This window comes from Nycticebus coucang, chromosome 20 (genome assembly GCF_027406575.1).
Source record: "Nycticebus coucang isolate mNycCou1 chromosome 20, mNycCou1.pri, whole genome shotgun sequence".
NCBI lineage: Eukaryota > Metazoa > Chordata > Mammalia > Primates > Lorisidae > Nycticebus > Nycticebus coucang.
Window position 1 is genome coordinate 30,380,809 of NC_069799.1, and position 8,304 is coordinate 30,389,112.

At 43.3% G+C, this 8,304-nt stretch overlaps 1 non-coding gene across 1 annotated transcript; it reads right to left on the reverse strand.

The window, feature by feature from the left end:
* Positions 1-441: 441 nt before the first annotated feature.
* On the reverse strand, positions 442-548 carry LOC128573158 (U6 spliceosomal RNA). Its single transcript, XR_008376328.1, has one exon. It is a non-coding gene; the product is annotated as a U6 spliceosomal RNA (small nuclear RNA).
* Positions 549-8,304: the final 7,756 nt, after the last annotated feature.

The following is an 8,304-nucleotide window of genomic DNA, read 5'->3' on the forward strand; positions in this document are numbered from 1 at the left end:
ACTCAAATCTTTCTAAACACAAAAAAATTCATTCTGGAGAGAACTTACAAATATGAATAGAGGGGCAAACCCTCTAAATCAGTTTGGAACCAGCCTGTCCATAAAAGACAATCATACAACATAGAAATCCTAGAAATATGAAGAATGTGGCAGTACCTTTACTTGGTGTTCATCACTTACTAAACATAAAATAACTCACACTGGCGAGAAATTCTACAAATGTGAACAATGTGGCAATGCACTTAATCCAGAGGTCAAAACTTACTGTACATAAGAAAATTCATATTGGAGAGAAATCTTACAAATGTGAATAATATGAGAAAAGTTTTTTTTTTTTAATTGTTAGGGATTGATTGAGTGTACAAGAAACCAGATTATACTGATTGCATTTGTTAGGTAAAGTCCCTCTTATAATTGTGTCTTGTCCCTAAACGGTGTGTCAAAAATATGGAATGCTTCACAAATTTGCATGTCATCCTTGCTCAGGGGCCATGCTAATTTTCTCTGTGTTGTTCCAATTTTAGTATATGTGCTGCCTAAGTGAACACTATGGCAAAGGTTTTAACTGGTCCCTGGCCCTTAGTAAACATAAGAGAAATCATGCCAGAGAAAAGTCATCATCATATGAAGGTGTGGCGAAGCTTTATGCCAGTAGTCACAGTTTTCTGTACACAGGAGAATTCATGTTTAAGAGAAATGCTATAAAGTCAAGAATGTCAACAAACATTGGTCAACAAACCATTCTATATATGACAAATTTAGGACAGAGAAAACCCCGACAGATGTGAAGACAGTTTCCTTCTTTAACCAGTATTCACACATATTAGTACATCACAATTCATAGAGAAATTCTATATATGTGCAGCATATGACGATGTCTTTAAATGTTTCTCATGCTTTTCTAATCATAATTCATATGGAAGAAGTACTACAAATGTCGATCATGTCTTAAAGTTGTGTTTATTCTGTTAGGTAGGGTGAAGGAGAGACAGAGGCAGATGACTCCAGGTGATCCCTTGTCCATAATAAGAGGAGCAAAATTACCAGAGTGGGCTGCCAAGAAAGAAATGCATTTCAAGAAGGCTTCCAAAAAGTGAACTGATGTTTGCTCTACAAAAATGAGTCAAAAGTGGAGAGGCCACGTGTAGAGATACAGCCAAGGCCACAAAATGGGATCTTTGCCTACAAGTGACAGTACCCTCAAGTGACCCATTTTCATTAACACAGTAAAATTTTCACCTCTTGTCACAGTTTACAAATACTGACAGCTTCTGGAAATTGCCTTACAGGGATAGAAATGGGGGGACTCTTCATTCAGGAAGTTTTCCCCCTTTCCAGGAAAAATCACAGATATTTTACCTCCTGTCCCTTAATATAGATTTGGACAATCACCATAAAGGGGAAAAGTGTCACTAAACTCATGGTCTTCTCCACTTGAGGTAGATGTCTCTGGAGTGTACTGTCTTTTAATAAACGTTGACCTTTGCACACTTTTATCTACTTGTTCTGCTCATTTGTTCCACTGTCTTGGTACCAGTAACGATTCTTTGACAACTGGAATCAAAATGCAGGGAACACATACCTGACATCTGTTCCCTTTATGTGACATTTTAGTGCCAAACTCTGTGAGGAAAGTATACATTTTCAGAAAGAGACGCTAATGGAACAATAGACATTCTGAATTCACACTGCCTGCTGCACATTACTTATTACACCATAGCTCTCTCATGCTGCTTTTCAGGTAATATGGCTCCTTAATTATACCTGCTGCATTTCCTCTTTTTGGTTTTGCACATGCACATCATACCCCAGTTGGGCCTTATATTCAAAAGCTTACAAAGGGGCCTTGGTCTCCACAAGCAGAGCATCAAAGCAGATTTTTATGGTCTTGGTAAGAATTGGGATGAAGAGACAGTGAGAGAAAGCCAGGCCAGCATCAGGCCCCAAGAGCAGAAGGAAGCTTTTGAAATGGTTGCTACCCCTAGGGAAGAAGGTTGTTAGGACAGAGTTACTCTAGAGGGTCAGGCAAGAAGACACCAAGCCGAAGTCCTTCCTTCACTATCACTATGAGTTCCTGGAGTAAGGAGTGACTCAGGAAGGGGACTCTGCTGGGACCATCCCCTTACTACTAGCGAGATGCCCTGGAAATGACATTGCCCTCTCCTGGAGACAGGGCATCATACTCAACTTTCAGCCCCTGTGAACTCCCTGAACCAGCTCCCTGGAAGTCTTTCAGTCTGATGGACACACTCCAGCTTCAGAACAAGGTCCAGTTTCAAATGCTGGGAAAGCTGATTGTTAGGTAGTTGTCTCTGTCACAGTAAAGAAGCTGATGTTTATAACATTAGAGCCCCTCCTCTGCTCTCCCTGGATATTCAGGGCCTTGGTTTCCCTCTTCTATATCTCTTAAAAATGGAAGGGAAGGCTCAGTGCCTGTGGCTTGAGCGGCTAAGGCGCCAGCCTCGTACACCTCAGCTGGTGGGTTTGAATTCAGCCCAGGTGGCCAAATAACAATGAGGGCTGCAACCAAAAAAAAAAAAAAGCCGGGCATTGTGGCAGGCCCCTGTAGTCCTAGCTACTTCGGAGGCAGGGGGTAGGAGAATCACTTGAGCCGAGGAGTTGGAGGTTGCTGTGAGCTGTGATGCCACGACACTGTACCCAGGGTGACAGCTTGAGGCTCTCAAAAAAAAAATGGAAGGGAAAATACAAACACACAGTGGTCTCTGAAGTCCCTCTGCTCCCTGGTTGGTGATGCCTTGTTTATTTTTTTTAGTGTTTTCCAGCTGGCCTACCACATTGTTTGATGAAGCCATTTTTTTCTTTCTTCTTTTTTTTTTTTTTTTTGAGACAGAGTTTCAAGCTGTCACACTGGGTAAAGTGCTATGGTATCACAGCTCACAGCAACTTCCAACTCTTGGGCTTAAGCGATTCTCTTGCCTCAGGGTCCCAAGTAGCTGGACCTCAGGCGCCTGCTAGAATGCCTATTTTGGGGTGCAGTTGTTATTGTTCTTTGGCAGGCCCAGGCTGTATTTGAACCTGCCAGCTCTGGTGTATGAGTCTGTTGCAATAGCCGCTTAGCCTATTGGATGAAGTCTTAATTTTAGGTTAGAGACCTAAATTCTTCAAAACCACAGGCCTCTTTCCCAGGCTTTTAAATAGAAAATCTTGACTGGGATCGCATTTTCATTCAAAATAGATAAAATCTTAAAGGAAGAAGGAATCCGGATGTAGGAGAGAGATGTGAAGAACTCATGAATATGAACATGGGTGGTAAGGAACACTAAAAAAGAATGATTTTGTGTATGACAGAACCTAATATAACAATGTTTATCCCAAAATAAGTCATAGTTTCAGAAGAAAAATTTGAAACTTTGGGCTTCAGTATGTCAAAAACGGTCTATGTAAGGGATAACATTTGCAAAGGTAAATTTATTAAAAATTCTGTATGTGAACTGGTTGGCATAACTAAAAAGGAAATCTCCAACAAAGTATTAGTTTTGAGACTGTTTAAAACCTCTTCAGATTGCTTGTGTATATGTTGCAAGGGACAAACATAGATTATTCAGCATCAATCTGCCATAATAGCGTTAAAATAAATCTCTCTTTCCGTATTTTCTTCTGCCTGCCTGAAACTATTTGCTTAGTTATGAGTGTTGAGATCAAGATTATTAAACTATTATCTCTATTCAGGGTCATCAGTTTCTCCTTTGAAACTGAAGTAAAGAAAAACAAGAGCCAACTGTATCCTTTAAAACACCAGCCTCTTTTTCGTACTGCCTGATGTTTTCACTCCTTCCTCTGTGTCTTTAATTCACTCTTCACACTTCTTGGCTAACTACTGCCACTTTTCAACAACAACACATTTTTCTTTCACCAGTGTGGACTCTGGCCACACATTTCTGGCTGTGGGACAAAGTGGGGACCCCTAACCCTTCTTGATGCCCTTTTTGAGTTGTGACTTTCTCTATCAAACAAGGTGTTTGAATTTGATTTTTCACCTGCTGCATCACTGGTGGCTCTTTTGTAAACCTATGGCCTTGCTCTGCTCTTGGCTTTTAGAAAGGTCTAAATAGCCACTCCTCAACATGAAGCAAATGACCTGTGTTAAACTTCTTCCCAGACTCTCTGAAGAGATCTGGGAAGAGACCCCAGACTCCTCTCAGGCTGAATCAATGGGCAGCTTTTTCACTGTGGTCACTAGTAAAACTCAGGTCACACTGGGAGGTCCTCTGAGCATGAGCAGTTAGTGAGCCAAAGGCTAAACAGAGTTACCCAGGCACAAGTAAGTATGAAACTTAGGAATAAGGGTGAAAAGTGGGTGCATGCTTGGTAAAGGATGCCACCTGCTACTGGAATCTGACCTTATGATTCTGGGTTAGAAAATTCAGGCCCCAGCCAACTTTGCTACCTGAGATGGGCACAACATTGTCCACAGGTAATACTTGGTCCATGACTATGATGCTTTTATGGACAGCAACAATTTGGTACAATGGCTTTAGGGATGCCCGGTCCAATGGGTAGTGTACCCTCTATTCTTCACCTATGGAAAGCTGTGGACCAAGGCTTTTTAATAAATACTGGGACTACATATTCATTGCCTAATACTTCACTCTTCCCTCTGAGTAAAGAATCTGGTTCTATAGCAGGAGCGACAGGACAGTTGGAACACAAATTATTTTCCTTTTTTTAGATGTTTGTGTTTTATTTCCAAACAAACAAAAAAGTTGAATATAAAAATGGAGCTCTGCCAAATTGTAGGGAAGGAACATGGGAAGACCAGGGATCAGAAAAAGGAAGAACAAGCTAGAAGGTGGCACTGGCATAGAGGTGGGAAGAAGTCTGAGAAAACATGCCCAGAATGTGCTTTGAGTATAAACTTTCTATCCAAGGGGACAAGTATATGCAGAATAGTCATCCACCCACAAAGACCAAAAGGGCTATGAGTTCGGACAATGGAGACAGCAATAATGAGATGGGGACTTTCTTTACTCTGGGTGGAAAAGTTTTTACCCTTCAGGCTAGATGCCTTGTATTGGTGAACTCTTAACTGGATGTTAAGGTAGAGAAGGAACCTCTGCTTCCAGCACTGTAACAATCTCTAGCTCCCTTGTGGTACTGGGTTACCTTCTTGGCTATGTGGAGGTCAAGGACCAACTCTCATTTTCTTTTTTTTTTCTTTCTTTTTTTTGTAGAGACAGAGTCTCACTTTGTCACCCTTGGTAGAGTGCTGTGGCTTCACACAGCTCACAGCAACCTCCAACTCCTGGGCTTAGGCGATTCTCTTGCCTCAGCCTCCGGAGTAGCTGGGACTACAGGCACCTGCCACAACACCCAGCTATTTTTTGGTGCAGTTTGGCTGGGGCCAGGTTTGAACTCACCACCCTCGGTATAAGGGCTGACTTCCTACCCACTGAATCACAGGCACCACCCAACTGTCATTTTCTTAATTTCTAAGATCTGCTCCACTATGTTGGTTTCCCTGGAGTAACTCCTGACCATCAGATATTATCCTAGGCAGTCCATTGCACAGCTTACCCTTCTGGTCTACCACAGCAGGACCTATCTGGAGAGTTTACATTATTTAACGGTGCTAAGTAGGCTACTAGTCCCAAGGGAAACATTTCAGAAATAGAAATGTCCTAGCAGAATTTTTGCATTTGATCATGGGCCTTTTTCAGCCCCCAGCTACCTAACCCTCATAAAAGGACAGCAGAGAACAATGTAAACCAGGTGCCTATGCCCTTGTTGAATTGTGAGACTGTGAGGACTAGGAAGTATGAGAATCTGCTTAGAAAAGGAAGGTTTATTCAGAACAGAAGCAGACAAGTCGGGGACAAAGAGCATTGGTAAACTGGAGTGATGAAGACAGCCACTTTCTCATTGTTATTGTCATGTGGGTACCACCCCTAGGGAGATGCAACAAAATTCAGCAAAGAGCTGAAGGGAGGTAGAGCTCACAGGCTGCGTTTAGCTGCAGAAGACACCTATGGAAGGGAGAAGTAAAAGCTGAAGAAATTTCAGGAATCTGCTGATTCCTGGAAGTATCTAAAGTGCAGGTAGCGCAGTAAGACTAGGTGGCTTAAAGGGGAATCAGGAAGAAATAGTATAATAAGGCACAAGATTTAGGACTTACCCCATACAGACTGGCTTTATAACACCCGCCCTCTTCAAAGCCTGCTGATTCAGGTCTAGAGAGCCTGGGGGCAAGATTGGATCTGATCACCCATCCAAGTTTATTGCCCTGGGCTAAGAATGCCAGGTGGCCCCCTCCTGAGTGCAATACTACCGCTTTCCCAGAAGATGGGGCTGTGCACAAGAGGGATGTACTTTCTTAGAAGTCTGGTAGCCACCACCTGGTCCCTGCAAATTTCCAGCAGAGCCTCTCACAGCTGCTGTTTGGTGCAAAGTATCCGGCCACGTGCAGGCCTCACCCCCCAACAGGTTGACATATTGGAGTAGCAGGGACTAAGCACTGTGGAGAGAGACACTGGGAGGGTGAAAGAGGCTGGTAGGCAAGTTAGGAAAGGAGGAGGAATGGAATGCTACTGAGGTGGCCTGGTGTGTCTTGAGAAGCAGCAAGGTCTGGTCTTCATCCTCAGTGTGATAATGTCCTCCCAACCCCATCTATTACTGACGAGCTCTGTTGCTTCTTCAGAGCCACTGGGCTTCCTAGGCTGGACAGCTTTTCAAATTCTTTGGTTAAAAGCACTTTAAAAATAATAACTCTTTCCATCATTGTTCCTAAATCTGCCTACCCACACCCTCAAAAGTCTAAACACTCTAGGAGCTGAGCATCATCTTAGAGCCTGAGGGGCAGCCTTGGGCCTAGAAAAGGATTACATCATCTAAGGAAGGGACTCTAGTATGTTCTATCTGACTGAAAACAGAAACACAAAGGGGTAAAATACTTCAAGAATGTTTTATGAGCATCTATATTGAGTGGGGATTATGACACTTCTGGGCTCCCTGAAGACAGGGTTCAGAAAACAAGAGGCACAGTGTAACATTCCAGCCCTAGGCTGTGAGCTGGAAAGTTCCCCTACAATACCTCTGCTACCACCCTAACCAATTAGTCTATTTAATGGAAAAAATTACTTCCCTCTTTCTCCAGTCACTGGGTCACTGTGACAAATGAACTAACAGTTGGGGGGAAATGCATGTAAACTGAAAGCACCAAGAAAGCCGTTCCTTGGAGCAGTAATAACTCCTCCCTCCCATCACATTCCACTCATACCAGAAACACCCAGTGGAATCTAATAAGCAGATTCACATGAGGAAAACCCCCAAAGGTAACTTGAAAATTTAACATCAAATGAAGAATTAGAGCCATTTCGATTCATTTTTAAATACAGAAAAGGGACAGAATTGAGAGTTCTGAGGAGGGGCGGTGACATCAATGACTCTTTTCTGTGTGAACGGCCGTGTAATGTCATTGCACTAGACCTCCAGTAAGACTCCCGACCTACCAAACAAACAGAATTCTACATTTCTCTCGAAGTCCACTGACAAGAAAGCAGCTATGGCTTACTTTCCTTGACTGAGGGAGGGCCAGAGACTCAAAAACAAAAGCCATCTGTCTGGCCAAGCCCTTCTACAGGGTTACTGGGCTTGGGGCCTCATGACACTGGAGATTGGAAGCACCAATGAGAAAAGAGTGGCAGTTTTGCCCTTTATTTGTGACATATCCTGCCCATTGCTCCCCATGCCTTTATCTCAGTAGGGAGCATTGGTATTATCAATTCTAGTGTGGCTGGGGAGGGAGGGAAAGTGGGGCCCAGGCTCTAGGTGCAAACGTGATGCCACAGTTGCTCCTTCCCCTGCTAGCCCCCTCTTCCTCCCTCAAAAGCCAGATGAATGAATACCTGTTTCTCCTCTTTTTCTGACTGTCTGAAGAAAAGGCACCTGACCTTGAAGGGGAGCAGAATTCTCCTTTTGGTGTATAAAAGGGCAGCTGGAAGGAGACAGGACCAGGATATATCTCCTAGAAGATGGGCAAAGGCTTTCTTTCATCCATCTCCATGTGCACACAGTCAGGTCTTGCAGAAGGGAACAGTTGCAGAGTGAGACACAGGCTTTTTAAAAGGATTCCCGACCTCATAAATAATGAGATAAAACTTACTGCCTTTTTCTATCCTAGCTCCCTGTTGTCCTTCCACAAGAAGAAAAATTATTTTTGATATCTGGGTTCCTCAGGGAAGGGGCCCAAACATACCAGGGCACATCAGGTCACTCTGGACAGTTAAGAGAGCTTTGTCCTTTCCTGCCTTATATGGCACACACAGAGAACAGTCCCCACCTTGGTCC